Here is a 25,194-nt window from a genome sequence, read left to right as displayed (position 1 = left end):
TTAGTCTGTGGCATTCTTTTAAACTGTTGCTTATGGCGGTCTCTGTGAGCTTCTCAGTGACATTCAGCCATCCAGGTATCCCGCCTGCAGTAGACGGAATGTGGCAATGGAACGCTGGCTGCGCGTGTCATAATAGGCTCTGAGCCTTTATATACCTGCGCACAGCAGCAGCCACCTTCAGTCTGCTGCTGGACAGCCAGCAGCAGCAGCAGCAGGAGAGGTAATTAATCAGCAACCCTCCTGCTAAGGGTAGACAGCTGCTCGTTCCACCCCCCCCCCCGCCTTAATTGGTTCTCCTCCCTTCCAATGGTGTTGAGGCGGGTGGGAACAGCCGGGGGTTGAGGGTACTGTGCTAAAAGAGGTGGAGTTATGCAGATCTAAAACGCGTGGATTGCAGCAGCAGCAAGCCGAAAAGTGCAGGCATGTGAGGGATCTAGAGGTTGACAGCATGTCTTCTTAACCGGAGTCCAGGTGGCCATCTCCACAAATGGACTTTTCAGAATCCTTGGGTGGCACCGTAGTCGGAAACCAATTCTGGTTATCGCTTCTCGGCCTTTTGGCTAAGATCAAGTGTAGTATCTGTTCTTATCAGTTTAATATCTGATACGTCCCCTATCTGGGGACCATATATTAAATGGATTTTTAGAACAGGGAGATGGAAAAAGAGCTTGCTCTGTCCACTCCACGCATTGACCTGGTATTGCAGTATCTCCAGGACCGGTGCACCCCTTCTTTAATGCAGTTTCTAAAATCAGAAAGAATTGAATTCAATGCTTTTTGTTCATTTTGCTTGTTTGTCGGATTTTGGGATGGACTCTTTGGCTTTGCTTTTCTTCTCCTCATTGGATTTTTCATGTTAAAAGTTGCAGAAGCCAGATGACAAGCTCATTTTGGTTCAACTTCAGCAACTGTGCATTGCATTGCCATGTAATGTAATGTAATGCAATGCTATCTATCTAGCTCTCCCTCTATACTTCCTTTTGGATAAACAGACATATTAGGCAAGCATTTTGGAGCTTTCACCTAAATAACTACAGGTGGTGAGATAAGCTGCACAATATAATTGACCTTTCAGTATATTGTTGCACACACACCATCTATTTAGCAAATGCCCTTGTTATCAACAGCAGCCTTTTAAACTCACCTGAGCTAACAGGTATGTGAGCTGGTTACTCTGCTGCGCTTAAAATTTCTTTTTTGGTTTGCTACAATGCCTTTTCTGAAACGTTGTCTCCCTCTGCTGGAACACTGACTTCTTTCATTTAATGCCTGCAGACTATAAAAGAGAAACCAACCCAAAAAGTTTGGTTGATTAGTCTGTGGCATTCTTTTAAACTGTTGCTTATGGCGGTCTCTGTGAGCTTCTCAGTGACATTCAGCCATCCAGGTATCCCGCCTGCAGTAGACGGAATGTGGCAATGGAACGCTGGCTGCGCGTGTCATAATAGGCTCTGAGCCTTTATATACCTGCGCACAGCAGCAGCCACCTTCAGTCTGCTGCTGGACAGCCAGCAGCAGCAGCAGCAGGAGAGGTAATTAATCAGCAACCCTCCTGCTAAGGGTAGACAGCTGCTCGTTCCACCCCCCCCCCGCCTTAATTGGTTCTCCTCCCTTCCAACGGTGTTGAGGCGGGTGGGAACAGCCGGGGGTTGAGGGTACTGTGCTAAAAGAGGTGGAGTTATGCAGATCTAAAACGCGTGGATTGCAGCAGCAGCAAGCCGAAAAGTGCAGGCATGTGAGGGATCTAGAGGTTGACAGCATGTCTTCTTAACGGGAGTCCAGGTGGCCATCTCCACAAATGGACTTTTCAGAATCCTTGGGTGGCACCGTAGTCGGAAACCAATTCTGGTTATCGCTTCTCGGCCTTTTGGCTAAGATCAAGTGTAGTATCTGTTCTTATCAGTTTAATATCTGATACGTCCCCTATCTGGGGACCATATATTAAATGGATTTTTAGAACAGGGAGATGGAAAAAGAGCTTGCTCTGTCCACTCCACGCATTGACCTGGTATTGCAGTATCTCCAGGACCGGTGCACCCCTTCTTTAATGCAGTTTCTAAAATCAGAAAGAATTGAATTCAATGCTTTTTGTTCATTTTGCTTGTTTGTCGGATTTTGGGATGGACTCTTTGGCTTTGCTTTTCTTCTCCTCATTGGATTTTTCATGTTAAAAGTTGCAGAAGCCAGATGACAAGCTCATTTTGGTTCAACTTCAGCAACTGTGCATTGCATTGCCATGTAATTTAATGTAATGCAATGCTATCTATCTAGCTCTCCCTCTATACTTCCTTTTGGATAAACAGACATATTAGGCAAGCATTTTGGAGCTTTCACCTAAATAACTACAGGTGGTGAGATAAGCTGCACAATATAATTGACCTTTCAGTATATTGTTGCACACACACCATCTATTTAGCAAATGCCCTTGTTATCAACAGCAGCCTTTTAAACTCACCTGAGCTAACAGGTATGTGAGCTGGTTACTCTGCTGCGCTTAAAATTTCTTTTTTGGTTTGCTACAATGCCTTTTCTGAAACGTTGTCTCCCTCTGCTGGAACACTGACTTCTTTCATTTAATGCCTGCAGACTATAAAAGAGAAACCAACCCAAAAAGTTTGGTTGATTAGTCTGTGGCATTCTTTTAAACTGTTGCTTATGGCGGTCTCTGTGAGCTTCTCAGTGACATTCAGCCATCCAGGTATCCCGCCTGCAGTAGACGGAATGTGGCAATGGAACGCTGGCTGCACGTGTCATAATAGGCTCTGAGCCTTTATATACCTGCGCACAGCAGCAGCCACCTTCAGTCTGCTGCTGGACAGCCAGCAGCAGCAGCAGCAGGAGAGGTAATTAATCAGCAACCCTCCTGCTAAGGGTAGACAGCTGCTCGTTCCACCCCCCCCCCCGCCTTAATTGGTTCTCCTCCCTTCCAACGGTGTTGAGGCGGGTGGGAACAGCCGGGGGTTGAGGGTACTGTGCTAAAAGAGGTGGAGTTATGCAGATCTAAAACGCGTGGATTGCAGCAGCAGCAAGCCGAAAAGTGCAGGCATGTGAGGGATCTAGAGGTTGACAGCATGTCTTCTTAACGGGAGTCCAGGTGGCCATCTCCACAAATGGACTTTTCAGAATCCTTGGGTGGCACCGTAGTCGGAAACGAATTCTGGTTATCGCTTCTCGGCCTTTTGGCTAAGATCAAGTGTAGTATCTGTTCTTATCAGTTTAATATCTGATACGTCCCCTATCTGGGGACCATATATTAAATGGATTTTTAGAACAGGGAGATGGAAAAAGAGCTTGCTCTGTCCACTCCACGCATTGACCTGGTATTGCAGTATCTCCAGGACCGGTGCACCCCTTCTTTAATGCAGTTTCTAAAATCAGAAAGAATTGAATTCAATGCTTTTTGTTCATTTTGCTTGTTTGTCGGATTTTGGGATGGACTCTTTGGCTTTGCTTTTCTTCTCCTCATTGGATTTTTCATGTTAAAAGTTGCAGAAGCCAGATGACAAGCTCATTTTGGTTCAACTTCAGCAACTGTGCATTGCATTGCCATGTAATGTAATGTAATGCAATGCTATCTATCTAGCTCTCCCTCTATACTTCCTTTTGGATAAACAGACATATTAGGCAAGCATTTTGGAGCTTTCACCTAAATAACTACAGGTGGTGAGATAAGCTGCACAATATAATTGACCTTTCAGTATATTGTTGCACACACACCATCTATTTAGCAAATGCCCTTGTTATCAACAGCAGCCTTTTAAACTCACCTGAGCTAACAGGTATGTGAGCTGGTTACTCTGCTGCGCTTAAAATTTCTTTTTTGGTTTGCTACAATGCCTTTTCTGAAAAGTTGTCTCCCTCTGCTGGAACACTGACTTCTTTCATTTAATGCCTGCAGACTATAAAAGAGAAACCAACCCAAAAAGTTTGGTTGATTAGTCTGTGGCATTCTTTTAAACTGTTGCTTATGGCGGTCTCTGTGAGCTTCTCAGTGACATTCAGCCATCCAGGTATCCCGCCTGCAGTAGACGGAATGTGGCAATGGAACGCTGGCTGCGCGTGTCATAATAGGCTCTGAGCCTTTATATACCTGCGCACAGCAGCAGCCACCTTCAGTCTGCTGCTGGACAGCCAGCAGCAGCAGCAGCAGGAGAGGTAATTAATCAGCAACCCTCCTGCTAAGGGTAGACAGCTGCTCGTTCCACCCCCCCCCCCGCCTTAATTGGTTCTCCTCCCTTCCAACGGTGTTGAGGCGGGTGGGAACAGCCGGGGGTTGAGGGTACTGTGCTAAAAGAGGTGGAGTTATGCAGATCTAAAACGCGTGGATTGCAGCAGCAGCAAGCCGAAAAGTGCAGGCATGTGAGGGATCTAGAGGTTGACAGCATGTCTTCTTAACGGGAGTCCAGGTGGCCATCTCCACAAATGGACTTTTCAGAATCCTTGGGTGGCACCGTAGTTGGAAACCAATTCTGGTTATCGCTTCTCGGCCTTTTGGCTAAGATCAAGTGTAGTATCTGTTCTTATCAGTTTAATATCTGATACGTCCCCTATCTGGGGACCATATATTAAATGGATTTTTAGAACAGGGAGATGGAAAAAGAGCTTGCTCTGTCCACTCCACGCATTGACCTGGTATTGCAGTATCTCCAGGACCGGTGCACCCCTTCTTTAATGCAGTTTCTAAAATCAGAAAGAATTGAATTCAATGCTTTTTGTTCATTTTGCTTGTTTGTCGGATTTTGGGATGGACTCTTTGGCTTTGCTTTTCTTCTCCTCATTGGATTTTTCATGTTAAAAGTTGCAGAAGCCAGATGACAAGCTCATTTTGGTTCAACTTCAGCAACTGTGCATTGCATTGCCATGTAATGTAATGTAATGCAATGCTATCTATCTAGCTCTCCCTCTATACTTCCTTTTGGATAAACAGACATATTAGGCAAGCATTTTGGAGCTTTCACCTAAATAACTACAGGTGGTGAGATAAGCTGCACAATATAATTGACCTTTCAGTATATTGTTGCACACACACCATCTATTTAGCAAATGCCCTTGTTATCAACAGCAGCCTTTTAAACTCACCTGAGCTAACAGGTATGAGAGCTGGTTACTCTGCTGCGCTTAAAATTTCTTTTTTGGTTTGCTACAATGCCTTTTCTGAAACGTTGTCTCCCTCTGCTGGAACACTGACTTCTTTCATTTAATGCCTGCAGACTATAAAAGAGAAACCAACCCAAAAAGTTTGGTTGATTAGTCTGTGGCATTCTTTTAAACTGTTGCTTATGGCGGTCTCTGTGAGCTTCTCAGTGACATTCAGCCATCCAGGTATCCCGCCTGCAGTAGACGGAATGTGGCAATGGAACGCTGGCTGCACGTGTCATAATAGGCTCTGAGCCTTTATATACCTGCGCACAGCAGCAGCCACCTTCAGTCTGCTGCTGGACAGCCAGCAGCAGCAGCAGCAGGAGAGGTAATTAATCAGCAACCCTCCTGCTAAGGGTAGACAGCTGCTCGTTCCACCCCCCCCCCCCCGCCTTAATTGGTTCTCCTCCCTTCCAACGGTGTTGAGGCGGGTGGGAACAGCCGGGGGTTGAGGGTACTGTGCTAAAAGAGGTGGAGTTATGCAGATCTAAAACGCGTGGATTGCAGCAGCAGCAAGCCGAAAAGTGCAGGCATGTGAGGGATCTAGAGGTTGACAGCATGTCTTCTTAACGGGAGTCCAGGTGGCCATCTCCACAAATGGACTTTTCAGAATCCATGGGTGGCACCGTAGTCGGAAACCAATTCTGGTTATCGCTTCTCGGCCTTTTGGCTAAGATCAAGTGTAGTATCTGTTCTTATCAGTTTAATATCTGATACGTCCCCTATCTGGGGACCATATATTAAATGGATTTTTAGAACAGGGAGATGGAAAAAGAGCTTGCTCTGTCCACTCCACGCATTGACCTGGTATTGCAGTATCTCCAGGACCGGTGCACCCCTTCTTTAATGCAGTTTCTAAAATCAGAAAGAATTGAATTCAATGCTTTTTGTTCATTTTGCTTGTTTGTCGGATTTTGGGATGGACTCTTTGGCTTTGCTTTTCTTCTCCTCATTGGATTTTTCATGTTAAAAGTTGCAGAAGCCAGATGACAAGCTCATTTTGGTTCAACTTCAGCAACTGTGCATTGCATTGCCATGTAATGTAATGTACTGCAATGCTATCTATCTAGCTCTCCCTCTATACTTCCTTTTGGATAAACAGACATATTAGGCAAGCATTTTGGAGCTTTAACCTAAATAACTACAGGTGGTGAGATAAGCTGCACAATATAATTGACCTTTCAGTATATTGTTGCACACACACCATCTATTTAGCAAATGCCCTTGTTATCAACAGCAGCCTTTTAAACTCACCTGAGCTAACAGGTATGTGAGCTGGTTACTCTGCTGCGCTTAAAATTTCTTTTTTGGTTTGCTACAATGCCTTTTCTGAAACGTTGTCTCCCTCTGCTGGAACACTGACTTCTTTCATTTAATGCCTGCAGACTATAAAAGAGAAACCAACCCAAAAAGTTTGGTTGATTAGTCTGTGGCATTCTTTTAAACTGTTGCTTATGGCGGTCTCTGTGAGCTTCTCAGTGACATTCAGCCATCCAGGTATCCCGCCTGCAGTAGACGGAATGTGGCAATGGAACGCTGGCTGCGCGTGTCATAATAGGCTCTGAGCCTTTATATACCTGCGCACAGCAGCAGCCACCTTCAGTCTGCTGCTGGACAGCCAGCAGCAGCAGCAGGAGAGGTAATTAATCAGCAACCCTCCTGCTAAGGGTAGACAGCTGCTCGTTCCACCCCCCCCCCCCGCCTTAATTGGTTCTCCTCCCTTCCAACGGTGTTGAGGCGGGTGGGAACAGCCGGGGGTTGAGGGTACTGTGCTAAAAGAGGTGGAGTTATGCAGATCTAAAACGCGTGGATTGCAGCAGCAGCAAGCCGAAAAGTGCAGGCATGTGAGGGATCTAGAGGTTGACAGCATGTCTTCTTAACGGGAGTCCAGGTGGCCATCTCCACAAATGGACTTTTCAGAATCCTTGGGTGGCACCGTAGTCGGAAACCAATTCTGGTTATCGCTTCTCGGCCTTTTGGCTGAGATCTAGTGTTGGTTTTACTGGCATTGGTTGTAGTTGGAAGGTGCCTGGGGTACCCCGCCTCTTGGCCTTGGGTTCGGGTCCCACTCTTGTAGTGGGGCTTAGGCCCTTGCTGCTATAAGGAGGTGGGCTTAGTCCCTGGGCAACGGGTTGCGATCCCAGCTGTACAGTCCTAGGATTGTTCAGCGACTCCTTAGTTGCGGAAATCCCCCATTATTGGTTGCAGAAATCCCCGTTTTCCTGTTGCGGAAATCCTTGTTTCACCATGGATTCAGATCCAGGTGAAATTCCGACCTATGCCCGGTTACGGCATACGGTGCGGTTTTACTTCCATGAGGGAGGTAAAGATAACAGAGGTTTACGTTTTATTGTGGATGATCTTCTTGTGAAATTTTTTTCAATCCAGAAATCCGAGATCCTGGCAATCCAAGACTACCCGAAGCGTGGTGTATACGATGTCACATTCACTGAAAAAGGTATCCACCAAGATTTTTGCCGTAAAATGAATGATCCTGATATAATTTACCAGAGAAAGCCAATCTTTAAAGGTGTTAAAATTGTCGAACATGAATTAGATGTGATAAAAACTGTAATTGTTAAAATTTACTCTCCTTATACAAAAGAAAGCGATGTTATTTCATTTTTATCCAATTATTTCAGCAAAGTGGTAAGCCATGGAATAGTTATGAATGAGTGCGGAGTTTGGGCGTGTAAGTGGAAATTTACGGTGACATGTATTAAGGACCCTTCAAGTCCGGGGGGTATAAGACTTCCCCCAGCACGTTTTAGAATTGGAAACACGAATGGTGACCTCTTTTTTAATGGGATGCCAGCATTCTGTAGGAAATGCAAAAAATACGGCCATTCTAACTGTGACATTACTTGTGTAGCCTGTGGGAGCAAAGACCATAAAACTGAAAATTGTACAACTGGAATTTTTTGTAGCAACTGTGTTTCCAGAGGTCATGCTTTTTCTCATTGTCCTTTTAGGAATACCTCAAAGAGAGCTCAAGCTGGGCAAACAGAGAGACCTTCACCCCCTGAACCAGAAAAGCCCTCACCCCCTGACCAACCCTCGGCTGGTTCGGACAAACCCGCGGAGGAGAATGAGGGGGAGAGTATGGAAATACCGACCGAGGATGGTGAGCCATGGTGTACTGTTGGAAACTCGAAGCAAAAGAGGGAACGGCGTGGTAACCCACAAACAGAAACCCCTGCGGAGGGACCGAGGGTGGGTGCTACAGGCCAATCCTCACCTTCGAATCCTCCTGGGAATACTCAAGGGCGCGAACAGTCTGGGCCAAAAAAACGCAGGTTGCACGGAGTGGATAGGGCACCTAAGGAAGTACCCCCACCGGAACCCCCGGATGGAAGTGGGAAACCTCAAACGGTGCCTTTACAGGGTGAGGAGGTTGCCAATGTCCCACCCCCTTCAGAAATGGAGGGGGAGATGGAGATGGCTGACTCAGTGATCCTGGAAACTCCTGAAAATAAGTGGTCAACGTCTGAGACGCATGTGCTCGATACGATTCCCCCAGATGGTGCCTCGATAGGGGTCCAAATGGGGGTTCGTGAGCAAAGAGGCAGGCAATACGACCAAGCAGAGTTGGACAGAATGGAACAAGAGTATATCCTGGGAGGTCTACGGTCTGGGACACTAACAGATGAGGAGTCCTCCGTGACGGGCTCTCTGTTGACGATCAATGATCCCTCATCTCCTGGAATAGAAATATAAACCAGCTGAGGTAAGAGTTTGAAAGAATGCTAAATTTCCTTTTTTTCTCTTATGGCAGGGATTAGTGGTTTTTCTCTTAACGCTAGAGGGTTGAAAACTAAGACCAGAAGAGTTGCTCTCTTTGATTTTTTATCCTCTCTAACAGCTACAGTTTTCTTTTTACAGGAATGCTGCATCCCACACAGTTTAAATTATACAGAATATGAGACTGATTGGGCACATGGACCCTCAGTATGGTCAGGATCAAACGGGTCCAGGTCAGCAGGGGTCGCCATTCTTTTTAAAGGGAATGTTTTTATTGACTCTGTTCAAGAGGTTTTACCAGGTAGAATTTTATTAGTAAAAGCTTTTATTGATGGTTTTAAATGGCAATTTTTAAACTTTTATGGAGCCACAGATAAGCAAGAAAGAGCTGATATGTTGAATATGTTACCCTTATTTATTAATGATTCTGTCCCTCTTATTTTATCAGGAGATTTTAACTGCATTTTAGGTGGAGAAAAAAGGTTCTCAAGCTCCACAAGTAGGAATTATGATAAAACGTCTTTTATGTTAAAAAATGTCATACAAGATTTTAATTTAACAGATGTTTTTAAGGAGTGTAATAAAGACTTGCCTGCAGAGGAATGGGTAACCTGGAGCAACGTGAATTGTAGCTCCAGGATTGATTTTATTTTCTGCTCTAAAAATGTATTGCCTTTTAAATGTGAGCTTTTATCTAATGTTTTTTCTGATCACAAACTTTTATCCTTTTATGTGAAATGTAATGATTTTAAGAAAAAAGGAAAAGGTACCTGGAAGTTAAACATTTCCCTTTTAGAAGACCCCCAAGTTTTATCTGATTTTACTGAATTTTATTTACATTTTAAAAGAATAAGAGACCCCCATATCCCTATAAGTAGGTGGTGGGAAAAGATGAAAAAGAACATAAGAGATTTTTTTATGAAGGTTGGGGTCCAGAAAGCTAGAGAGAAAAGAGAATTTTATTGGCAACTCAACACTAGATTGGAGACCTTATATAAATTGAAGAGCCATGAGATTGAAGTAGATAAACAAATTAGTGACTTAAAAAGTGAAATTCAGCATACCTTGGAACAGAGAGGTAAAGAGTTAATTTTCCATGCAAAGGTCCAACATGTTGAAAATAATGAAACCTGTTCACGATATTTTTTTAAATGTATGGTGAAAAATCGTGTTTTTATTGAATCAATGGAAGGTAAACAAGACATAGAGGGTATTTTAGCTAAAGTGCATGAATTTTATTCCGAGCTTTTTAACACAAAATCTGTTGATGACCATTTTATGAAAAGTACTTTGGATGAAATTACAACTGTTTTAGACCCTGTCTCACAAGATGTTTTATTACAGAGTCTAACTGAAGATGAGATATCTGAGACCATAAGAAGCTTTAAGTCTGGTAAAGTACCGGGGCCTGATGGTATACCCATAGAATTTTATAAGGTTTTTTATGATATTTTACAGGAGGATTTATTTTATGTTTTTAGTGAGGTTTTTAATACAAAAACCCTACCAAACTCCTGGAAGAAAGGTGAGGTCTCCCTTATATACAAAAAGGAAGACAAAACGCAACTAAGAAATTGGAGACCTATCACCCTTCTAAATTGTGATTACAAAATAATGGCAAAAATTTGTGCAAATAGACTTAAAAAGGTAATAGGTAACATAATCCACCCAAACCAAGTGTGTGGCATACCAGGAAGGAGTGTTTGGGAAAATTTGAATCTAATCAAAGATGTAATAGATGACACAAAGTCGAGGGGAAATAAGCTGGCGGTCCTGTCTCTCGACTTTGAAAAAGCATTTGATAGAGTGTCACACCAATTCCTTTTTAATGTTTTAGCTAAAATGGGTATACCAGAAGGTTTTTTATGCTCTCTCAAAGCATTTTATCATGGTTGCACTAGTAAGGTTTTAGTAAATGGTTTTAAGACAAGTGATGTGTTTTTAAATTCTGGTGTAAAACAAGGTTGCCCTCTGTCCCCCTTGTTATTTATTTGTGCCCTTGAACCCCTACTCAGTGTCTTAAGGAGAGACAAGCAAATCCGAGGCGTCCATTTGCCAGGTGGGGGAGGGCTAGAAGCAAAAGTTACTGGATATATGGATGAAGTAGCCATAACATGTAAAGATGCCCTGTCTATCCGGAAAACACTACGGCAAGTGGAATACTTCTGTGGTGGATCTGGTTTTAAAGTAAATTTTAATAAAAGCTGTATTTTAAATGTGGGGAATATGATTTTAAATGATGTACCGGTTCCTGAATGTGACTCTGTAAAGATTCTAGGTGTGATTTTTAACGAAACAAACAAAGGTAAAGAAAGCTGGGATCTTGTGGCACAAAAGGTAAATCAAAAACTATGTATGTGGAGGTTGAGGAAATTAACAATGGAAGGGAAGGTACTAGTTATAAAAATGGTAATTGTGCCTTTGTTATTGTACTTAAGTTTGGTGTTCCCCCCCCCACACATACCTTTACGAAAATAATCAAAGCTTGCTTCACTTTTTTCTGGAGCTCCAAGATGGAGAAATTGAAAAGAGAGTTAGTGGTCAAGCCTAAAGAGAAAGGCGGTAAAGATTTCCCCGATTTTAGAGCTTTTGTTTTAATAAGATTTTTTGTTTTATGTTTTAATGCACTGTCGAAAAATAGTTATTGGTCATATTTTATCCGTTTTAACACAGGTTATTTTATGAAACGTCATGGATGGTTTGAAACAGTTTTAAGTTCCCCATATGCTCTTAATACACCAGAAAGCTATAAGATTTTAGGAACTATTGTAAACACGTATGACTTAAAAGGGAAAAGTGCAGAAGACTTAAGAGATAGCAAAATGATTTTAAATGGTTTCAAACAAAAGGAATCAATTGTACAGATTGGGAATTTTAATGATAATAAATGTACTGACATATGGAAAGTTATTAATGAACCCTATCTTTTTAATTCCCAGAAGGACCTGGCCTGGAGCTGTGTGCATGATTGTCTTCCATGTCGGGCATTCCAACACCGAAGAGGACTCGTGAGAACTGCCAGATGTCCAAGACAAAGATGCCTCGGAGATGAGACTGTTTTACATGTTTTATGGACTTGTCACTTTGCACGACAAACATGGACTACAATATTTCCTTTGCTTCAAAAAATGACAAACATTAAGGATCTTACTTTTGAAACTGTCTTATTTGGTCGTGTGGAGTGCCCCAACGCCAGCAAGAGGATCATCGCATGGAAGACAATCAGTACCATCAAAGAAGCTCTATGGAAGGCCAGGAACATCCTTCTTTTTAAACACGATGTTTTATCTGTGAAAAATGTTTTAGAGTTGGCTTTTAGTGAAATGTATATGTATTATTTATTGGATAAAAAGAGAAATGTAATTTTATCAAAACAATGGCTGGTAAAAGAATGGAACACAGCAATCTAAACACATTGTCTGTATTTTAATGTAATTTTATTGCCTTATTGAACTGAAATCAATTTATGTACGAATGTATTTTAAAATGTAATGATTTTATGTTCATATCTAATGTATTGTAATTAAGTTTTATCCAATAAACGGGTGTACCTATGTTTGGGTACATTCCAAGTCAAAAAAAAAATCTGTTCTTATCAGTTTAATATCTGATACGTCCCCTATCTGGGGACCATATATTAAATGGATTTTTAGAACAGGGAGATGGAAAAAGAGCTTGCTCTGTCCACTCCACGCATTGACCTGGTATTGCAGTATCTCCAGGACCGGTGCACCCCTTCTTTAATGCAGTTTCTAAAATCAGAAAGAATTGAATTCAATGCTTTTTGTTCATTTTGCTTGTTTGTCGGATTTTGGGATGGACTCTTTGGCTTTGCTTTTCTTCTCCTCATTGGATTTTTCATGTTAAAAGTTGCAGAAGCCAGATGACAAGCTCATTTTGGTTCAACTTCAGCAACTGTGCATTGCATTGCCATGTAATGTAATGTAATGCAATGCTATCTATCTAGCTCTCCCTCTATACTTCCTTTTGGATAAACAGACATATTAGGCAAGCATTTTGGAGCTTTCACCTAAATAACTACAGGTGGTGAGATAAGCTGCACAATATAATTGACCTTTCAGTATATTGTTGCACACACACCATCTATTTAGCAAATGCCCTTGTTATCAACAGCAGCCTTTTAAACTCACCTGAGCTAACAGGTATGTGAGCTGGTTACTCTGCTGCGCTTAAAATTTCTTTTTTGGTTTGCTACAATGCCTTTTCTGAAACGTTGTCTCCCTCTGCTGGAACACTGACTTCTTTCATTTAATGCCTGCAGACTATAAAAGAGAAACCAACCCAAAAAGTTTGGTTGATTAGTCTGTGGCATTCTTTTAAACTGTTGCTTATGGCGGTCTCTGTGAGCTTCTCAGTGACATTCAGCCATCCAGGTATCCCGCCTGCAGTAGACGGAATGTGGCAATGGAACGCTGGCTGCGCGTGTCATAATAGGCTCTGAGCCTTTATATACCTGCGCACAGCAGCAGCCACCTTCAGTCTGCTGCTGGACAGCCAGCAGCAGCAGCAGGAGAGGTAATTAATCAGCAACCCTCCTGCTAAGGGTAGACAGCTGCTCGTTCCACCCCCCCCCCCCCCGCCTTAATTGGTTCTCCTCCCTTCCAACGGTGTTGAGGCGGGTGGGAACAGCCGGGGGTTGAGGGTACTGTGCTAAAAGAGGTGGAGTTATGCAGATCTAAAACGCGTGGATTGCAGCAGCAGCAAGCCGAAAAGTGCAGGCATGTGAGGGATCTAGAGGTTGACAGCATGTCTTCTTAACGGGAGTCCAGGTGGCCATCTCCACAAATGGACTTTTCAGAATCCTTGGGTGGCACCGTAGTCGGAAACCAATTCTGGTTATCGCTTCTCGGCCTTTTGGCTAAGATCAAGTGTAGTATCTGTTCTTATCAGTTTAATATCTGATACGTCCCCTATCTGGGGACCATATATTAAATGGATTTTTAGAACAGGGAGATGGAAAAAGAGCTTGCTCTGTCCACTCCACGCATTGACCTGGTATTGCAGTATCTCCAGGACCGGTGCACCCCTTCTTTAATGCAGTTTCTAAAATCAGAAAGAATTGAATTCAATGCTTTTTGTTCATTTTGCTTGTTTGTCGGATTTTGGAATGGACTCTTTGGCTTTGCTTTTCTTCTCCTCATTGGATTTTTCATGTTAAAAGTTGCAGAAGCCAGATGACAAGCTCATTTTGGTTCAACTTCAGCAACTGTGCATTGCATTGCCATGTAATGTAATGTAATGCAATGCTATCTATCTAGCTCTCCCTCTATACTTCCTTTTGGATAAACAGACATATTAGGCAAGCATTTTGGAGCTTTCACCTAAATAACTACAGGTGGTGAGATAAGCTGCACAATATAATTGACCTTTCAGTATATTGTTGCACACACACCATCTATTTAGCAAATGCCCTTGTTATCAACAGCAGCCTTTTAAACTCACCTGAGCTAACAGGTATGTGAGCTGGTTACTCTGCTGCGCTTAAAATTTCTTTTTTGGTTGGCTACAATGCCTTTTCTGAAACGTTGTCTCCCTCTGCTGGAACACTGACTTCTTTCATTTAATGCCTGCAGACTATAAAAGAGAAACCAACCCAAAAAGTTTGGTTGATTAGTCTGTGGCATTCTTTTAAACTGTTGCTTATGGCGGTCTCTGTGAGCTTCTCAGTGACATTCAGCCATCCAGGTATCCCGCCTGCAGTAGACGGAATGTGGCAATGGAACGCTGGCTGCGCGTGTCATAATAGGCTCTGAGCCTTTATATACCTGCGCACAGCAGCAGCCACCTTCAGTCTGCTGCTGGACAGCCAGCAGCAGCAGCAGCAGGAGAGGTAATTAATCAGCAACCCTCCTGCTAAGGGTAGACAGCTGCTCGTTCCACCCCCCCCCCCGCCTTAATTGGTTCTCCTCCCTTCCAACGGTGTTGAGGCGGGTGGGAACAGCCGGGGGTTGAGGGTACTGTGCTAAAAGAGGTGGAGTTATGCAGATCTAAAACGCGTGGATTGCAGCAGCAGCAAGCCGAAAAGTGCAGGCATGTGAGGGATCTAGAGGTTGACAGCATGTCTTCTTAACGGGAGTCCAGGTGGCCATCTCCACAAATGGACTTTTCAGAATCCTTGGGTGGCACCGTAGTTGGAAACCAATTCTGGTTATCGCTTCTCGGCCTTTTGGCTAAGATCAAGTGTAGTATCTGTTCTTATCAGTTTAATATCTGATACGTCCCCTATCTGGGGACCATATATTAAATGGATTTTTAGAACAGGGAGATGGAAAAAGAGCTTGCTCTGTCCACTCCACGCATTGACCTGGTATTGCAGTATCTCCAGGACCGGTGCACCCCTTCTTTAATGCAGTTTCTAAAATCAGAAAGAATTGAATTCAATGCTTTTTGTTCATTTTGCTTGTTTGTCGGATTTTGGGATGGACTCTTTGGCTTTGCTTTTCTTCTCCTCATTGGATTTTTCATGTTAAAAGTTGCAGAAGCCAGATGACAAGCTCATTTTGGTTCAACTTCAGCAACTGTGCATTGCATTGCCATGTAATGTAATGTAATGCAATGCTATCTATCTAGCTCTCCCTCTATACTTCCTTTTGGATAAACAGACATATTAGGCAAGCATTTTGGAGCTTTCACCTAAATAACTACAGGTGGTGAGATAAGCTGCACAATATAATTGACCTTTCAGTATATTGTTGCACACACACCATCTATTTAGCAAATGCCCTTGTTATCAACAGCAGCCTTTTAAACTCACCTGAGCTAACAGGTATGAGAGCTGGTTACTCTGCTGCGCTTAAAATTTCTTTTTTGGTTTGCTACAATGCCTTTTCTGAAACGTTGTCTCCCTCTGCTGGAACACTGACTTCTTTCATTTAATGCCTGCAGACTATAAAAGAGAAACCAACCCAAAAAGTTTGGTTGATTAGTCTGTGGCATTCTTTTAAACTGTTGCTTATGGCGGTCTCTGTGAGCTTCTCAGTGACATTCAGCCATCCAGGTATCCCGCCTGCAGTAGACGGAATGTGGCAATGGAACGCTGGCTGCACGTGTCATAATAGGCTCTGAGCCTTTATATACCTGCGCACAGCAGCAGCCACCTTCAGTCTGCTGCTGGACAGCCAGCAGCAGCAGCAGCAGGAGAGGTAATTAATCAGCAACCCTCCTGCTAAGGGTAGACAGCTGCTCGTTCCACCCCCCCCCCCCCCGCCTTAATTGGTTCTCCTCCCTTCCAACGGTGTTGAGGCGGGTGGGAACAGCCGGGGGTTGAGGGTACTGTGCTAAAAGAGGTGGAGTTATGCAGATCTAAAACGCGTGGATTGCAGCAGCAGCAAGCCGAAAAGTGCAGGCATGTGAGGGATCTAGAGGTTGACAGCATGTCTTCTTAACGGGAGTCCAGGTGGCCATCTCCACAAATGGACTTTTCAGAATCCATGGGTGGCACCGTAGTCGGAAACCAATTCTGGTTATCGCTTCTCGGCCTTTTGGCTAAGATCAAGTGTAGTATCTGTTCTTATCAGTTTAATATCTGATACGTCCCCTATCTGGGGACCATATATTAAATGGATTTTTAGAACAGGGAGATGGAAAAAGAGCTTGCTCTGTCCACTCCACGCATTGACCTGGTATTGCAGTATCTCCAGGACCGGTGCACCCCTTCTTTAATGCAGTTTCTAAAATCAGAAAGAATTGAATTCAATGCTTTTTGTTCATTTTGCTTGTTTGTCGGATTTTGGGATGGACTCTTTGGCTTTGCTTTTCTTCTCCTCATTGGATTTTTCATGTTAAAAGTTGCAGAAGCCAGATGACAAGCTCATTTTGGTTCAACTTCAGCAACTGTGCATTGCATTGCCATGTAATGTAATGTACTGCAATGCTATCTATCTAGCTCTCCCTCTATACTTCCTTTTGGATAAACAGACATATTAGGCAAGCATTTTGGAGCTTTAACCTAAATAACTACAGGTGGTGAGATAAGCTGCACAATATAATTGACCTTTCAGTATATTGTTGCACACACACCATCTATTTAGCAAATGCCCTTGTTATCAACAGCAGCCTTTTAAACTCACCTGAGCTAACAGGTATGTGAGCTGGTTACTCTGCTGCGCTTAAAATTTCTTTTTTGGTTTGCTACAATGCCTTTTCTGAAACGTTGTCTCCCTCTGCTGGAACACTGACTTCTTTCATTTAATGCCTGCAGACTATAAAAGAGAAACCAACCCAAAAAGTTTGGTTGATTAGTCTGTGGCATTCTTTTAAACTGTTGCTTATGGCGGTCTCTGTGAGCTTCTCAGTGACATTCAGCCATCCAGGTATCCCGCCTGCAGTAGACGGAATGTGGCAATGGAACGCTGGCTGCGCGTGTCATAATAGGCTCTGAGCCTTTATATACCTGCGCACAGCAGCAGCCACCTTCAGTCTGCTGCTGGACAGCCAGCAGCAGCAGCAGCAGGAGAGGTAATTAATCAGCAACCCTCCTGCTAAGGGTAGACAGCTGCTCGTTCCACCCCCCCCCCCGCCTTAATTGGTTCTCCTCCCTTCCAACGGTGTTGAGGCGGGTGGGAACAGCCGGGGGTTGAGGGTACTGTGCTAAAAGAGGTGGAGTTATGCAGATCTAAAACGCGTGGATTGCAGCAGCAGCAAGCCGAAAAGTGCAGGCATGTGAGGGATCTAGAGGTTGACAGCATGTCTTCTTAACGGGAGTCCAGGTGGCCATCTCCACAAATGGACTTTTCAGAATCCTTGGGTGGCACCGTAGTCGGAAACCAATTCTGGTTATCGCTTCTCGGCCTTTTGGCTGAGATCTAGTGTTGGTTTTACTGGCATTGGTTGTAGTTGGAAGGTGCCTGGGGTACCCCGCCTCTTGGCCTTGGGTTCGGGTCCCACTCTTGTAGTGGGGCTTAGGCCCTTGCTGCTATAAGGAGGTGGGCTTAGTCCCTGGGCAACGGGTTGCGATCCCAGCTGTACAGTCCTAGGATTGTTCAGCGACTCCTTAGTTGCGGAAATCCCCCATTATTGGTTGCAGAAATCCCCGTTTTCCTGTTGCGGAAATCCTTGTTTCACCATGGATTCAGATCCAGGTGAAATTCCGACCTATGCCCGGTTACGGCATACGGTGCGGTTTTACTTCCATGAGGGAGGTAAAGATAACAGAGGTTTACGTTTTATTGTGGATGATCTTCTTGTGAAATTTTTTTCAATCCAGAAATCCGAGATCCTGGCAATCCAAGACTACCCGAAGCGTGGTGTATACGATGTCACATTCACTGAAAAAGGTATCCACCAAGATTTTTGCCGTAAAATGAATGATCCTGATATAATTTACCAGAGAAAGCCAATCTTTAAAGGTGTTAAAATTGTCGAACATGAATTAGATGTGATAAAAACTGTAATTGTTAAAATTTACTCTCCTTATACAAAAGAAAGCGATGTTATTTCATTTTTATCCAATTATTTCAGCAAAGTGGTAAGCCATGGAATAGTTATGAATGAGTGCGGAGTTTGGGCGTGTAAGTGGAAATTTACGGTGACATGTATTAAGGACCCTTCAAGTCCGGGGGGTATAAGACTTCCCCCAGCACGTTTTAGAATTGGAAACACGAATGGTGACCTCTTTTTTAATGGGATGCCAGCATTCTGTAGGAAATGCAAAAAATACGGCCATTCTAACTGTGACATTACTTGTGTAGCCTGTGGGAGCAAAGACCATAAAACTGAAAATTGTACAACTGGAATTTTTTGTAGCAACTGTGTTTCCAGAGGTCATGCTTTTTCTCATTGTCCTTTTAGGAATACCTCAAAGAGAGCTCAAGCTGGGCAAACAGAGAGACCTTCACCCCCTGAACCAGAAAAGCCCTCACCCCCTGACCAACCCTCGGCTGGTTCGGACAAACCCGCGGAGGAGAATGAGGGGGAGAGTATGGAAATACCGACCGAGGATGGTGAGCCATGGTGTACTGTTGGAAACTCGAAGCAAAAGAGGGAACGGCGTGGTAACCCACAAACAGAAACCCCTGCGGAGGGACCGAGGGTGGGTGCTACAGGCCAATCCTCACCTTCGAATCCTCCTGGGAATACTCAAGGGCGCGAACAGTCTGGGCCAAAAAAACGCAGGTTGCACGGAGTGGATAGGGCACCTAAGGAAGTACCCCCACCGGAACCCCCGGATGGAAGTGGGAAACCTCAAACGGTGCCTTTACAGGGTGAGGAGGTTGCCAATGTCCCACCCCCTTCAGAAATGGAGGGGGAGATGGAGATGGCTGACTCAGTGATCCTGGAAACTCCTGAAAATAAGTGGTCAACGTCTGAGACGCATGTGCTCGATACGATTCCCCCAGATGGTGCCTCGATAGGGGTCCAAATGGGGGTTCGTGAGCAAAGAGGCAGGCAATACGACCAAGCAGAGTTGGACAGAATGGAACAAGAGTATATCCTGGGAGGTCTACGGTCTGGGACACTAACAGATGAGGAGTCCTCCGTGACGGGCTCTCTGTTGACGATCAATGATCCCTCATCTCCTGGAATAGAAATATAAACCAGCTGAGGTAAGAGTTTGAAAGAATGCTAAATTTCCTTTTTTTCTCTTATGGCAGGGATTAGTGGTTTTTCTCTTAACGCTAGAGGGTTGAAAACTAAGACCAGAAGAGTTGCTCTCTTTGATTTTTTATCCTCTCTAACAGCTACAGTTTTCTTTTTACAGGAATGCTGCATCCCACACAGTTTAAATTATACAGAATATGAGACTGATTGGGCACATGGACCCTCAGTATGGTCAGGATCAAACGGGTCCAGGTCAGCAGGGGTCGCCATTCTTTTTAAAGGGAATGTTTTTATTGACTCTGTTCAAGAGGTTTTACCAGGTAGAATTTTATTAGTAAAAGCTTTTATTGATGGTTTTAAATGGCAATTTTTAAACTTTTATGGAGCCACAGATAAGCAAGAAAGAGCTGATATGTTGAATATGTTACCCTTATTTATTAATGATTCTGTCCCTCTTATTTTATCAGGAGATTTTAACTGCATTTTAGGTGGAGAAAAAAGGTTCTCAAGCTCCACAAGTAGGAATTATGATAAAACGTCTTTTATGTTAAAAAATGTCATACAAGATTTTAATTTAACAGATGTTTTTAAGGAGTGTAATAAAGACTTGCCTGCAGAGGAATGGGTAACCTGGAGCAACGTGAATTGTAGCTCCAGGATTGATTTTATTTTCTGCTCTAAAAATGTATTGCCTTTTAAATGTGAGCTTTTATCTAATGTTTTTTCTGATCACAAACTTTTATCCTTTTATGTGAAATGTAATGATTTTAAGAAAAAAGGAAAAGGTACCTGGAAGTTAAACATTTCCCTTTTAGAAGACCCCCAAGTTTTATCTGATTTTACTGAATTTTATTTACATTTTAAAAGAATAAGAGACCCCCATATCCCTATAAGTAGGTGGTGGGAAAAGATGAAAAAGAACATAAGAGATTTTTTTATGAAGGTTGGGGTCCAGAAAGCTAGAGAGAAAAGAGAATTTTATTGGCAACTCAACACTAGATTGGAGACCTTATATAAATTGAAGAGCCATGAGATTGAAGTAGATAAACAAATTAGTGACTTAAAAAGTGAAATTCAGCATACCTTGGAACAGAGAGGTAAAGAGTTAATTTTCCATGCAAAGGTCCAACATGTTGAAAATAATGAAACCTGTTCACGATATTTTTTTAAATGTATGGTGAAAAATCGTGTTTTTATTGAATCAATGGAAGGTAAACAAGACATAGAGGGTATTTTAGCTAAAGTGCATGAATTTTATTCCGAGCTTTTTAACACAAAATCTGTTGATGACCATTTTATGAAAAGTACTTTGGATGAAATTACAACTGTTTTAGACCCTGTCTCACAAGATGTTTTATTACAGAGTCTAACTGAAGATGAGATATCTGAGACCATAAGAAGCTTTAAGTCTGGTAAAGTACCGGGGCCTGATGGTATACCCATAGAATTTTATAAGGTTTTTTATGATATTTTACAGGAGGATTTATTTTATGTTTTTAGTGAGGTTTTTAATACAAAAACCCTACCAAACTCCTGGAAGAAAGGTGAGGTCTCCCTTATATACAAAAAGGAAGACAAAACGCAACTAAGAAATTGGAGACCTATCACCCTTCTAAATTGTGATTACAAAATAATGGCAAAAATTTGTGCAAATAGACTTAAAAAGGTAATAGGTAACATAATCCACCCAAACCAAGTGTGTGGCATACCAGGAAGGAGTGTTTGGGAAAATTTGAATCTAATCAAAGATGTAATAGATGACACAAAGTCGAGGGGAAATAAGCTGGCGGTCCTGTCTCTCGACTTTGAAAAAGCATTTGATAGAGTGTCACACCAATTCCTTTTTAATGTTTTAGCTAAAATGGGTATACCAGAAGGTTTTTTATGCTCTCTCAAAGCATTTTATCATGGTTGCACTAGTAAGGTTTTAGTAAATGGTTTTAAGACAAGTGATGTGTTTTTAAATTCTGGTGTAAAACAAGGTTGCCCTCTGTCCCCCTTGTTATTTATTTGTGCCCTTGAACCCCTACTCAGTGTCTTAAGGAGAGACAAGCAAATCCGAGGCGTCCATTTGCCAGGTGGGGGAGGGCTAGAAGCAAAAGTTACTGGATATATGGATGAAGTAGCCATAACATGTAAAGATGCCCTGTCTATCCGGAAAACACTACGGCAAGTGGAATACTTCTGTGGTGGATCTGGTTTTAAAGTAAATTTTAATAAAAGCTGTATTTTAAATGTGGGGAATATGATTTTAAATGATGTACCGGTTCCTGAATGTGACTCTGTAAAGATTCTAGGTGTGATTTTTAACGAAACAAACAAAGGTAAAGAAAGCTGGGATCTTGTGGCACAAAAGGTAAATCAAAAACTATGTATGTGGAGGTTGAGGAAATTAACAATGGAAGGGAAGGTACTAGTTATAAAAATGGTAATTGTGCCTTTGTTATTGTACTTAAGTTTGGTGTTCCCCCCCCCACACATACCTTTACGAAAATAATCAAAGCTTGCTTCACTTTTTTCTGGAGCTCCAAGATGGAGAAATTGAAAAGAGAGTTAGTGGTCAAGCCTAAAGAGAAAGGCGGTAAAGATTTCCCCGATTTTAGAGCTTTTGTTTTAATAAGATTTTTTGTTTTATGTTTTAATGCACTGTCGAAAAATAGTTATTGGTCATATTTTATCCGTTTTAACACAGGTTATTTTATGAAACGTCATGGATGGTTTGAAACAGTTTTAAGTTCCCCATATGCTCTTAATACACCAGAAAGCTATAAGATTTTAGGAACTATTGTAAACACGTATGACTTAAAAGGGAAAAGTGCAGAAGACTTAAGAGATAGCAAAATGATTTTAAATGGTTTCAAACAAAAGGAATCAATTGTACAGATTGGGAATTTTAATGATAATAAATGTACTGACATATGGAAAGTTATTAATGAACCCTATCTTTTTAATTCCCAGAAGGACCTGGCCTGGAGCTGTGTGCATGATTGTCTTCCATGTCGGGCATTCCAACACCGAAGAGGACTCGTGAGAACTGCCAGATGTCCAAGACAAAGATGCCTCGGAGATGAGACTGTTTTACATGTTTTATGGACTTGTCACTTTGCACGACAAACATGGACTACAATATTTCCTTTGCTTCAAAAAATGACAAACATTAAGGATCTTACTTTTGAAACTGTCTTATTTGGTCGTGTGGAGTGCCCCAACGCCAGCAAGAGGATCATCGCATGGAAGACAATCAGTACCATCAAAGAAGCTCTATGGAAGGCCAGGAACATCCTTCTTTTTAAACACGATGTTTTATCTGTGAAAAATGTTTTAGAGTTGGCTTTTAGTGAAATGTATATGTATTATTTATTGGATAAAAAGAGAAATGTAATTTTATCAAAACAATGGCTGGTAAAAGAATGGAACACAGCAATCTAAACACATTGTCTGTATTTTAATGTAATTTTATTGCCTTATTGAACTGAAATCAATTTATGTACGAATGTATTTTAAAATGTAATGATTTTATGTTCATATCTAATGTATTGTAATTAAGTTTTATCCAATAAACGGGTGTACCTATGTTTGGGTACATTCCAAGTCAAAAAAAAAATCTGTTCTTATCAGTTTAATATCTGATACGTCCCCTATCTGGGGACCATATATTAAATGGATTTTTAGAACAGGGAGATGGAAAAAGAGCTTGCTCTGTCCACTCCACGCATTGACCTGGTATTGCAGTATCTCCAGGACCGGTGCACCCCTTCTTTAATGCAGTTTCTAAAATCAGAAAGAATTGAATTCAATGCTTTTTGTTCATTTTGCTTGTTTGTCGGATTTTGGGATGGACTCTTTGGCTTTGCTTTTCTTCTCCTCATTGGATTTTTCATGTTAAAAGTTGCAGAAGCCAGATGACAAGCTCATTTTGGTTCAACTTCAGCAACTGTGCATTGCATTGCCATGTAATGTAATGTAATGCAATGCTATCTATCTAGCTCTCCCTCTATACTTCCTTTTGGATAAACAGACATATTAGGCAAGCATTTTGGAGCTTTCACCTAAATAACTACAGGTGGTGAGATAAGCTGCACAATATAATTGACCTTTCAGTATATTGTTGCACACACACCATCTATTTAGCAAATGCCCTTGTTATCAACAGCAGCCTTTTAAACTCACCTGAGCTAACAGGTATGTGAGCTGGTTACTCTGCTGCGCTTAAAATTTCTTTTTTGGTTTGCTACAATGCCTTTTCTGAAACGTTGTCTCCCTCTGCTGGAACACTGACTTCTTTCATTTAATGCCTGCAGACTATAAAAGAGAAACCAACCCAAAAAGTTTGGTTGATTAGTCTGTGGCATTCTTTTAAACTGTTGCTTATGGCGGTCTCTGTGAGCTTCTCAGTGACATTCAGCCATCCAGGTATCCCGCCTGCAGTAGACGGAATGTGGCAATGGAACGCTGGCTGCGCGTGTCATAATAGGCTCTGAGCCTTTATATACCTGCGCACAGCAGCAGCCACCTTCAGTCTGCTGCTGGACAGCCAGCAGCAGCAGCAGGAGAGGTAATTAATCAGCAACCCTCCTGCTAAGGGTAGACAGCTGCTCGTTCCACCCCCCCCCCCCCCCGCCTTAATTGGTTCTCCTCCCTTCCAACGGTGTTGAGGCGGGTGGGAACAGCCGGGGGTTGAGGGTACTGTGCTAAAAGAGGTGGAGTTATGCAGATCTAAAACGCGTGGATTGCAGCAGCAGCAAGCCGAAAAGTGCAGGCATGTGAGGGATCTAGAGGTTGACAGCATGTCTTCTTAACGGGAGTCCAGGTGGCCATCTCCACAAATGGACTTTTCAGAATCCTTGGGTGGCACCGTAGTCGGAAACCAATTCTGGTTATCGCTTCTCGGCCTTTTGGCTAAGATCAAGTGTAGTATCTGTTCTTATCAGTTTAATATCTGATACGTCCCCTATCTGGGGACCATATATTAAATGGATTTTTAGAACAGGGAGATGGAAAAAGAGCTTGCTCTGTCCACTCCACGCATTGACCTGGTATTGCAGTATCTCCAGGACCGGTGCACCCCTTCTTTAATGCAGTTTCTAAAATCAGAAAGAATTGAATTCAATGCTTTTTGTTCATTTTGCTTGTTTGTCGGATTTTGGAATGGACTCTTTGGCTTTGCTTTTCTTCTCCTCATTGGATTTTTCATGTTAAAAGTTGCAGAAGCCAGATGACAAGCTCATTTTGGTTCAACTTCAGCAACTGTGCATTGCATTGCCATGTAATGTAATGTAATGCAATGCTATCTATCTAGCTCTCCCTCTATACTTCCTTTTGGATAAACAGACATATTAGGCAAGCATTTTGGAGCTTTCACCTAAATAACTACAGGTGGTGAGATAAGCTGCACAATATAATTGACCTTTCAGTATATTGTTGCACACACACCATCTATTTAGCAAATGCCCTTGTTATCAACAGCAGCCTTTTAAACTCACCTGAGCTAACAGGTATGTGAGCTGGTTACTCTGCTGCGCTTAAAATTTCTTTTTTGGTTGGCTACAATGCCTTTTCTGAAACGTTGTCTCCCTCTGCTGGAACACTGACTTCTTTCATTTAATGCCTGCAGACTATAAAAGAGAAACCAACCCAAAAAGTTTGGTTGATTAGTCTGTGGCATTCTTTTAAACTGTTGCTTATGGCGGTCTCTGTGAGCTTCTCAGTGACATTCAGCCATCCAGGTATCCCGCCTGCAGTAGACGGAATGTG

At 42.5% G+C, this 25,194-nt stretch overlaps 11 non-coding genes across 11 annotated transcripts; all 11 read left to right on the top strand.

The window, feature by feature from the left end:
- Positions 1-540: 540 nt before the first annotated feature.
- On the top strand, positions 541-731 carry LOC141225895 (U2 spliceosomal RNA). The gene has a single exon (XR_012293128.1). It is a non-coding gene; the product is annotated as a U2 spliceosomal RNA (small nuclear RNA).
- Positions 732-1,851: 1,120 nt separating this feature from the next.
- On the top strand, positions 1,852-2,042 carry LOC141225894 (U2 spliceosomal RNA). Its single transcript, XR_012293127.1, has one exon. It is a non-coding gene; the product is annotated as a U2 spliceosomal RNA (small nuclear RNA).
- Positions 2,043-3,163: 1,121 nt separating this feature from the next.
- LOC141225893 (U2 spliceosomal RNA) lies at positions 3,164-3,354 on the top strand. The gene has a single exon (XR_012293126.1). It is a non-coding gene; the product is annotated as a U2 spliceosomal RNA (small nuclear RNA).
- A 1,121-nt stretch (positions 3,355-4,475) lies between these two features.
- On the top strand, positions 4,476-4,666 carry LOC141225892 (U2 spliceosomal RNA). The gene has a single exon (XR_012293125.1). It is a non-coding gene; the product is annotated as a U2 spliceosomal RNA (small nuclear RNA).
- A 1,123-nt stretch (positions 4,667-5,789) lies between these two features.
- LOC141225891 (U2 spliceosomal RNA) lies at positions 5,790-5,980 on the top strand. The gene has a single exon (XR_012293124.1). It is a non-coding gene; the product is annotated as a U2 spliceosomal RNA (small nuclear RNA).
- A 6,449-nt stretch (positions 5,981-12,429) lies between these two features.
- Positions 12,430-12,618, top strand: LOC141226278 (U2 spliceosomal RNA). Its single transcript, XR_012293490.1, has one exon. It is a non-coding gene; the product is annotated as a U2 spliceosomal RNA (small nuclear RNA).
- A 1,121-nt stretch (positions 12,619-13,739) lies between these two features.
- On the top strand, positions 13,740-13,930 carry LOC141225890 (U2 spliceosomal RNA). The gene has a single exon (XR_012293123.1). It is a non-coding gene; the product is annotated as a U2 spliceosomal RNA (small nuclear RNA).
- A 1,121-nt stretch (positions 13,931-15,051) lies between these two features.
- On the top strand, positions 15,052-15,242 carry LOC141225889 (U2 spliceosomal RNA). Its single transcript, XR_012293122.1, has one exon. It is a non-coding gene; the product is annotated as a U2 spliceosomal RNA (small nuclear RNA).
- A 1,124-nt stretch (positions 15,243-16,366) lies between these two features.
- LOC141225888 (U2 spliceosomal RNA) lies at positions 16,367-16,557 on the top strand. The gene has a single exon (XR_012293121.1). It is a non-coding gene; the product is annotated as a U2 spliceosomal RNA (small nuclear RNA).
- A 6,451-nt stretch (positions 16,558-23,008) lies between these two features.
- On the top strand, positions 23,009-23,197 carry LOC141226277 (U2 spliceosomal RNA). The gene has a single exon (XR_012293489.1). It is a non-coding gene; the product is annotated as a U2 spliceosomal RNA (small nuclear RNA).
- Positions 23,198-24,319: 1,122 nt separating this feature from the next.
- LOC141225887 (U2 spliceosomal RNA) lies at positions 24,320-24,510 on the top strand. Its single transcript, XR_012293120.1, has one exon. It is a non-coding gene; the product is annotated as a U2 spliceosomal RNA (small nuclear RNA).
- Positions 24,511-25,194: the final 684 nt, after the last annotated feature.

Source organism: Phyllobates terribilis, unplaced genomic scaffold, assembly GCF_046119375.1.
Source record: "Phyllobates terribilis strain yellow unplaced genomic scaffold, ASM4611937v1 Scaffold_414__1_contigs__length_1644244, whole genome shotgun sequence".
In the NCBI taxonomy this organism is placed as follows: Eukaryota; Metazoa; Chordata; class Amphibia; order Anura; family Dendrobatidae; genus Phyllobates; species Phyllobates terribilis.
This window is presented reverse-complemented; position numbering and strand designations above follow the sequence as displayed.